Genomic DNA, 10,435 nt, shown 5'->3' on the forward strand with positions numbered 1-10,435 from the left:
GAACAGGAAAAATTTGTTTAAAAGAAAGATTCAAGTTCTACACACGCAACTCGCGTTATCTACTTACCTATAGGTTACTGTATTGTTATACGTAATTGTCAACCTTAACTACCTGTTGTAATTTACTAAGTCCTGTACATATTGATATATGTGCATTTGATCAAACTCGGTCAAACTTTTAAACTTCTTTTATATCAAAAATAAGGATTATACATGTAACTCGTTTTAATTTAACGAGAATCCTAGTGATGAGGAAACTAGTTTGCTCCTTGGTTCTGGTTTACGCTTTGATAAGTAGTGGTCTTTTGTACGCCCTGATCACCGATCATTGGATAGATGAAACAAGCTTCAACTTTGGAGTCTTCAGGTATTGTACCAACAACGTCACAGCCTGCAAAAGTGTTACAGAAGAACTACAAACTGTACAAGGTAGAGAGATGGGAAATTTATGTTTATTTAAAAAATATACAAGTACTATTAAAAGTGGACTTCAAACCATTAATGTAAAGTGTTAGCAGAAGTCCTCTTTGTATTTCTACATGTTACAATTATATGGCACTTTATTTAAGTAAATACAATTATATATTTATTAAGATTCATGTGATTTATTTGCCCCAACTGCTCCCAGTCGTTCCTCCAATTGAATAAAATATTTTGAAAACTTTTCTGATCACCAGACCTACTAGTAATTTAGTTTATAACGATTATACAAGACTTTTTTTTTAATTTAGTGCATGTTTTACTTGATTTAAATTGTTACCAGTCTTGGCTATGTATATACTTTTTCTCCATTTTGGGGATAAAACTGGACTGAAACATTCATGCAAAGAGAAATAATTTAGGAGATCCAAACTGTAAAACACTTTTAACCCACAAGAACTTTATTCCTGCATAATAAAGCGGGTCATCCTTCTAACGAAAATATATTTTTCCTGTATATTTCTTTTAAATAATTTATTTTGAACTATAAAAATATCCGCAAAAATTATTTTTTGGTTTCCGGGTTTCTATTAAACAGGTATCACATGGTGCCTTAAAAAGATAGGTCTCTTTTCCTTAAGAAAAATGGCTTCCTTGTATTCAGTATATTATTGTTCTGTTCATTTTTCTGTTTCTTGTCATAATATATACTCTAATTGATTAAGATTGAAAAAAGACGGAAGATTTCAAATGGCTTAACAGCTTGATAAATAAAATAATTTGACAAAGGTTGTTAAAAGTAAAACACTTCTAGCATACGTATTGTAAATCCAAGCCCATAAAAAGAAATATCAATAAAAAAAAAGGAGAGGAGTGTTAGATATACAGCTTACACTTATTACTTGCAAAATTACCGAGGGGCTATGTAAATCTGCAATTGGAGGTCCAACTTATACACATATCTTCCAGTCTAAGAAGGAAACTCTTCAATTATCAAATGCCAGTTTCAAATATTCCTAACAAACAAAATGAATTTGAATTACCATACCTATACTGGATCCCTACACTTCCAGTAAATGTCCATCTAAAGACTCTTATTTTATTCCTCACTAAAATATAAATTGATACAACTGCAGTGAAAAAGAAACTCTAGGAATACTGCACAACAAAAATTGGTGGTTTAATTTAGATGTGGATGCACTTAAAAAATTGAATGCTGGCCAACGTTTTTTCACTTTGATTGTTAGGCTCTTTTTAAACACTGAACTGCCTACAGTTTTTCAATTTGCCTGATTATGACTAGGACCCAATGGCGGGTGTTACCGACAGGCGATATACTTACTCCTCCATGGCACCTGATCTGACCTCTGGCGTTGATTTTAGAGGTCAACGTCTGCTCTGCTCCTGATTTGTGTTGTTTCATGGACCTTTGCGCTTGATTACTGTTCTTATACCCCTATCTCATTATATTATTTCAATATTTAGAAGAAAAAAAATAATTTTTCATCCTTCATCAATATGGTGCATGTTTCTATCCTTTTCACAATCGGATTCTACATATCCTCCAAATAATTTCACTTGATGATTTGTAATGCATCATATCTTCTTCTGAACTTGCAGATTTAACAAACAAAAATTTGAATACATTTCAATCACAAAGTCACAAAGTCAAATTTATCAACAAGAATTAAATGAACTTACACTGCAAAAAAGAGGCAGCCAAAAGATTGAAAGTAGAGAGTTGATTCTGAACAAACAAAACAGGAAACCACTTCAACCAAATTTTCATACAATTTTTTTGATACATGTATAAAGTTATTGATCGACAACTTATATATGGGGCAACTGTATTTTTTATATATTTTTTTCAGAGTATCTACTTCTCACTCGTTATGCATTGATCAGTGCCTGTTCCCTTGGTTCTCTGTGTTTATTATGCTCTGTGTTTTCGATGTGTGAATCTTGTCGGCCATGTTGCAAAAAAGCAAAGATATTTGCGAGAGCAAATGTGATTTCAACGTTCCTCTTGAGTATGTTTTAACTACCGGTATTTCATAACGTCAATGGTTGAATGATAATTATCATATGTATATCTATAATACAACATTATTGAATATTTTTCAGTTGTACTGGAAACATGCACAGTGATATCGTTTATGCTTGCTTTGGCGAAATTGTCAGGGTCTCTAAGTAAAGGATGGTCGTTCTATGTGGAAGTCGTGTCATCGATTTTCACAGCTTTCGTTTTCTTCATCCTCATCTTCAGCATATTATTTTGTACGTAATTCATTTTCTATTCTCCCTTAAAATAAAATTAATGATTAGAACAATGAAACCCAGCAACTTTAGGAAATTCAAGAAATGTCAAAAAAAATAGTCAAATTGTCACCTTTCCTTCTAATGGAAATGAACAGAATTAAGTTTTTTTCCCATGTTCAAGATTTATCAATAACTGCATCTAAATTTCTTTATGATTTGTATCTAAACGTAAAACTTTATTGTTTCTAGGCAATAAAAAATGTTATATGGATCATACAACATTTATGAATCGTCGAACTAACGGTAACTATGCAATGAAGACTGGTAATTCATATCAACAGATGTTAATTGTATTTAACATTGCACCATCCACTTCATCACATCATAATAAATTAATCATGTGAAAAATTTTAAAGCTAAAAATAACTTTTTAGTAATCATGTTCAGACTAAATTCTAAGAGCAAATTACACAATATATACATACATGTATATTCAATACATTTGTCATTACGTAAGTCTCAGAGAGAGAGAGAGAGAGAGAGAGAGAGAGAGAGAGAGAGAGAGAGAGAGAGAGAGAGAGAGAGAGAGAGAGAGAGAGAGAGAGAGAGAGAGAGAGAGAGAGAGAGAGAGAGAGAGAGAATATTAATGATGAAATTTGTTTAAGACCTGAAAGACGTGTTTTTAAATTTTCAGACAAGTTACTTTTTAAAAAGCTTCCTAGGAGTGTGAATGTGGACGTCGGAGAATCATTGTCTGTAACCGCAGAAGTATTAAACGCCAACAACGTTTACTGGTGCAAAGGAAGAGACCACGTGATCAAGTATTCCACTTCTTTCACCGAACACTTTAACCCTCCTATCGCTGAGCTAAGAATACAAAATGCAAGACTTCAAGACGATGGCGAATATACCTGTGTTGCAGAAAAATATGGGGAAAATAAGGACAAACTAGCACACAGATTCTTCATTTATGTCTTTCATGGTATCTCACTAAATTCATTGAACACTTAGAGATTTTTATGTCATCTGAATAGGTGATCAATTGCTATCCGAAACGTCCTCGTCCATTTTACTTTAAATTCCAAAAGTCTTCCAAAAAACCATTGGATTAACTTAACTTACCTCAAGCATCTATCGGAAATATGCTTTCCATTCACCTCCATCTTGAGCATTCTAGATCATCTGAGCCGAAAACTCAAGTGGGCTTTTTCTGATCGAAAAGCGTCCGGAGCGTTTGTCAGTCGTATGTTGTCTCTCAACATTTTCGACTTCTTCTCAAACCACCGTGCCAATTTCAACGAAACCTGTAAAAATGCAACCTTGGGTAAAAGAGAATTCAGTTTATTCACAGGAAATTTCACACCCTCTTTCAAGGGGGAGATCATGGGGGGTTCAACTGAGTGCACTTTTGGGGCTGGGGTGGATAGGGGGTTCAACGTGAGTGCACTTTTGGGGCTGGGGGGATAGGGGGGGGAGTGCAGCCCCTGGGGGGATAGGGGGTCAACTGAGTGCAGCCCCTGGGGGGGATAGGGGGTTCAAGAGAGTGCAGATTAGGGGGTCTGTGGGGGATAGCTGGGGTACAACCCTAACCCTAACCCTAGGGGGCTAGGTGGGTTAGTACATAGCCCCTATATGTCCTATACGGGGTGTTTACACTGTGTTTACATTATACACTATACGCTGCTACTACGATTCACAACGCTGCTACTACGATTTTGGCAGCGAGTCAAAAGAATTTGATTATGACGTCACATTCATTCACAGTCTAGACAGTCTAGCCTAACCAGTTCAAACTGGATTTTCCTGAAAACAATAACAATAACACACAATAGACAAAAGAACACAGCAATTTTATTCAGAAGTAAAAAAATACAACAAACTTTTTTTCTTGTGGCTGGACTCTCCAATATATATTTTTTCTCCTGGTCTGCTTCCTTCCTAGATCACGAATTCTTTCAACACTAGCTTTTAATCCCCGTATGATACTGATCATTTCTTCTATGTCTGCTACCCTTCCTAGATCTCTAATCTCTTTCTCTAACTGGTCCATCTCCATTTTTTCTATTTACATGGAGAATCGTTTCCACCACTTCTTTCTCTAGTTGGTCTATCTCCATTCCTAGATCACAAATCTTTCTCAGCGCTTCTCTCTTTTAATGTAGGAGAAGGCACATCAAACTTCTTTCATCTACATCTAAAGGATCCTGTGTTTCTGGTACGTTCTCCTTTGTATTTTCTTCTGCCATATTTTACCTGTGTCGAATTCAGAATGCTAACGAAGTGTGAACGTCAATGTCCAGCGCTGGTTTATATACCTGCTGTGTGCCGTGTGCAAAAATACGTTTTACCTGCGTTTTCTTATATACCTGTTGCATCACCTGTAAAGGGCCGTGTGCAAAAAATATGCTGACTACACAGGTAATACTTGGCAGCGATTCAAGTTTGTTTAGGGCCGTGTGCAAAAAATATGCTTACCTATGCATTGTGACGTCATCCACTGTATAAATACAGGTTTTCTCCTACTTTCAGCTCATTCTACAGTCAGAGCCAGCTCCCTGCCTGTGGGGGGTCATGGATTCTACTAGAGAAAAACAGTTACATGCTCAACGATTATTAGAATGGAAAAAAAGGGAAAGAGAATTAGATCAAATTCTTGATGAAAATAAAGAGCGAGAATTAGAGCTTAGGAAAAGAAATGCGGAAAGATTACAGAGAAGAGCTCAGTTAGAACAACAACGACAACGACAACTACAACGACAACGACAACTACGGGAGAGAGAATTAGATCAAATTCTTGATGAAAATAAAGAGCGAGAATTAAAGCTTCGGAAAAGAAATGCCAGACTATTACAGAGAAGAGCTCAACTAGAAAAACAACGACAGCAACAGCAAAGGACTAGGGCGCATGAGGGGTCAAAGTTACCTATTCATTCACCACCCAAACCCAAGGCCATATCCCAGTATTATCGAGTCACAGTGAATGAAAGGGTGCACTCTAGAAAATTTAAAGCTCAACAGGATTTTTACACTGTGATTTTTAAGGAGTTTCCAGAGGAAGAAAACAGAGGATTTGTTCGGCGATTATTCAGACACATGTTACAAACTTTCAAATCGAAAATGCAGTGTAATCCTAACGATTACCTCCGCCTGAACATACGCCACAAATCTCTGGAATCAGAGATTTGGTACGAGTTTACTCAATGTAAACATTTTAACGAGGACGTCATTTTAGACAAGATTGAAGCCGTGCAACAATCCAGAAAGGAGTTCAAACTGGGCGACGGGGGCATGGAATTTGATATGTTTCGGGTCAAGTATCCCGAGGGAAGTGGTGGCCAGAAAACCAAACATTTACAAGTGAATAAGGAGACTTTTAAGAACAATAAAAGAGCCATCGTTCGGATCGTCAATCCCTGGGATAAATTTTGTTTAGCTAGAGCCATCGTCGTCACTCGATTACACAGTCAAAAACCCGAACATCCAGACCCCGAATGGGAAAAACAATGGCGCCGTATGCGGAAGGGAGATAAGGAATCCTTGGACCAAAAGAACCAAGCCATAGCCCTCATGGAACAGGCCGAGTGTGATATCACTCAAGCTTGTGGATATGCAGAGTGGACGAAATTACAACAGGTGTTAGCTCCTCAGTATCGACTGAAAATATTTCAGTTCAAGTCTACTTCGACTAAACTCACCTTAGAGCGCATCTTCAAAGGCTGGGGAGACGGAACTTGTTTGAACATATTGTTAGACGACCATCATTACGATGCCATCATATCCATGCCGGGAGTAACGGGGAACCCCTATTACTGTGATCATTGCGACGTGGGGTACAGTCATGTCACAGAACATCGCTCCAAATGCCCTCATCGCTGTACCTATTGTTTAGGACAACACCCTAATTGTCCCGATGAAGGGATCAAGATTAAATGCCAGGAATGCCATGGAATGTTTAAGAACAGGACCTGCTACGAAAATCATTTAAGACCCCATAGTAAGAAGACCACCACTACTGTCTGCAATTTAATGGAACAATGCGAGAAGTGTCAGTCCTGGATACCTAAGAAATTATTCCCTCATCACAAATGCGGAGGACAGAAACAGTGTAAGATCTGTAAGAAAATCGTCGATACCGATCATCAGTGCTACGTACAACAGAAGCCCCAGAAGAAGAAGAAGAAGAAGGGGAAAGGGACCTTAGAGTTTTACATCTATTTCGATTTCGAATGCACTCAGGAAACCGGCATTCACATCCCTAATCTGTGTGTGGCACACCGCGTCTGTCAACATTGCAGTCACTTACCCATAGACCAACCCTGTCCTCATTGTCAACACATGGGACCCCGTCAGCACCTATTTCAAGGACCAGACACCTTAAAGAAGTTCATGGACTGGTTATTACAACCCACTACAGGTACTAAGAATTCCACTTTAGTACACGACGAGGCCATTATCATCGCCCATAACTTCAAAGGCTACGACGGACAGTTCATTTTGAATCACCTGGTGCATTCCTCTTGCCTGAAACCTAACGTCATCATGAACGGCAGTAAGATCTTATACATGGAAATATGCGGACTGAAATTCATCGACTCGTATAGTTTCTTACCGTTTGCATTAGCCAAGATGCCCTCCGCTTTCGGATTCGACGAATTGAAGAAAGGCTATTTCCCTCACTTTTTCAATACGGAACAGAACCAGAATTACGTAGGACCTTATCCACCGGCAGCTTTCTACAAACCGGACGAAATGTCTACCAGTGGACGACGGGCTTTTTTTGAATGGTACGACCAACAGAGGGGGAAAGTGTTTGATTTCCAGAAAGAGTTTGTAGGGTATTGTGTCTCGGACGTCGACATTTTACGCCGATGCTGTGCAAAGTTTAGAGCCACCCTCAAGAGTTTGGTCAATGTGGACCCTTTCCAGGAATCCATCACTTTTGCCAGTGCTGCTAATTTAGCCTACCGTCGACAATTCATGCCTAAAGAGACCATAGCCATCATTCCGAACCTCGGGTATCAACCGGCACGACAATATTCGGCTAAAGCCTGTCGGTGGCTCACCTGGATGAGTCAACAGACTGGATGTCACATACAACATGCCAGAAACGGGGGCGAAATCCAGATCGGAAATTATACCGTCGACGGATACCAGGAAGCGACTCGCACCGTCTACGAATTTTACGGGTGCTATTGGCACGGATGCCCCACCTGCTATCCCAGTTTACAGACCGAAACTCATCCTCACCGGACCCAATTTACTTACCAGCAATTACACGAAGAAACCCTCAGAAGGACTGGCGATTTAGAAAACATGGGGTATACCGTCCGTGGTATCTGGGAGCACGATTTCGATCAGCAAGTGCAAAAAGATGAGAGTTTACAGCAATTTGTAGGAAACCTGGACATTCCCGATCCTTTGAAACCTCGAGAAGCCCTGTACGGAGGTCGGACCAATGCCACCCGATTATATTGTGAGGAAGGGGACATGAGATACGTGGACGTTTGTTCCCTATACCCTTACGTGTTGAAACACAGACCATTTCCCGTAGGGCATCCCGAGATCATCACAGACGAGTTCCAGGACGTGAGAAGTTATTTCGGTCTCATTCACTGTCGGGTCTTACCTCCCCGAGACCTCTATCACCCCGTATTACCTTATCGGACGGGAGGCAAGTTATTATTTCCCTTATGTCGCACGTGTGCCGAACGACAGGACTCTACGTCTCAAGATCGATGTCCACACACCGACCAGGAACGTAGTCTCACGGGTACTTGGGTGACGACCGAATTACATAAAGCCCTAGACATGGGATATACCTTAGATCGAATCTACGAAGTATGGCATTTTAAAGAAAGCAGTCAGGATTTATTCAGATCTTACATCGATACCTTCCTCAAGATCAAACAGGAAGCCTCCGGATTTCCCCCCGACTGTAAGACCTCAGAACAAGAACAAGATTACATATATCAAGTCTTCGACAAAACAGGCATCCGAATGGACATTCTCAGTATCGAGAAGAATCCAGTGAGAAGAACCATTGCTAAACTCTTTTTAAATTGTCTGTGGGGAAAATTTGCTCAACGCTTGTTATTACCCAAAACCAGATACTTGGACGAAGAAGAGGAATTACAGCAACTCTTACAAGATTCGACTCTCGACATCAAGGGCATGCAACTCTTAGTCAATAAAGAGGACTCCAATGAGGACAAGATGCTAGTGAATTATCAAGACAAACAGGAATTCGTCGAAGAATGTCCCTTTGGAAACGTGGTCCTGGCTTGTTTTACTACCGCGCATGCCCGCTTACACCTCTACGAGACTTTACAACCTTTAGGAGATCGGGTCCTTTATTTCGATACGGACAGTATCATTTACCAACATCGGGAAGGAGCCTTTAATCCTACCTTGGGTAATAGTTTAGGAGAATGGACCGACGAATTAGGGGATCACATCATCAAATTCATGTCGGCAGGCCCTAAAAATTATGCTTACCGGACGGCCAAAGGAACCGAGGTTCATAAAGTCAAAGGAATCACTCTCAACCATCGTACCTCCCAGATCGTGTGCCCAGAGACTTTAGAAAAAATGCTCAAAGGAGAAATAGAGGAAGTCACAGTCCCTTATCCCGACAAAATCCAGAGGACTCGTGATCATGAGCTCGTGAACAAACCATTAGAGAAAAAGTATAGAATTGTATATGATAAGAGACAATTGTTACCCTCTTATAACACTTTACCTTATGGTTATTGATATGTTGATATGTTTGACTTTTTGAATTAAAAAATTGAATTGTTTTTTTTATGTGTTGTTTTCTTCTTCTCTATAAAAAGGGGAGCAATACAAATCAAAAGTTCAGTCATGACTGAGAAATTGCTAGATCAACCCATGCGTTATCCCCAGTATGCTCGGCTCTCAAAGAGAGAAGCTACTTTTGAGCAGGGATGGCCAGAACCTCTCTTAGGAAAAATACCAGACCTAGCTCGAGCCGGGTTTTACTACAGGGGAGTGAAAGATAACGCTACCTGTTTTCATTGTGGAATGATTTTTAGTAATTGGGATCCCGAGGACGATCCTTGTGTAGAACATGCTTATTGGAACCCCAATTGTCCTTACATCAATCTGTATAAGGGACGAGGATGGGTGATGAATGTGTTCATTGCGGGTTTAGATCAGCAGGGATATAAACCTTTACCTGAGATCAAACCTCTACTGAACCCAGAACCAGACGTCCAGGCTCGAGGAAAATGTCACATTTGTTTAGACGAGGAATTACAAATCGTTTTTCTACCTTGCGGACACGTGTGCTGCTGTGCTTTGTGTGCTCCTTCCTTTCAGTTTTGCCCCATCTGTCGAGGCGAGATTCAACAGTCCAAACGCCTATTTCTGTGTTAACTATAAATAAGACCCTGAACCCAACTTTTCCTTCATTGATCAACATGTATTCCGAGGAGACACCCCTCCCTTCTTTTCAATTGAAACACGAGTTTACCATGGTGGTTGCTGGACCCTCGAAATCGGGCAAAACAGAATTCGTCAAGACATTAGTGAACAATCTAGACTGGATCACCCCCATGCCCGAAAAAATCGTCTGGTGTTATCGGGAATGGCAACCCGCTTACACTTCTTTAAAAGAGAAGGTATCTTTCATCCGAAATATTCCAGAAGACGACGAGAAATTAGTAGCCAATTTGAGTGTGCCCCATTTACTCATTTTTGACGACATGATGGGAGGAAAAGCCATCGAATCTATTGT

The sequence above is a fragment of the Saccostrea cucullata genome, unplaced genomic scaffold, assembly GCF_032062105.1.
Source record: "Saccostrea cucullata isolate Sc308-1 unplaced genomic scaffold, CSIRO_AGI_Scuc_v1 ctg4439, whole genome shotgun sequence".
In the NCBI taxonomy this organism is placed as follows: Eukaryota; Metazoa; Mollusca; class Bivalvia; order Ostreida; family Ostreidae; genus Saccostrea; species Saccostrea cuccullata.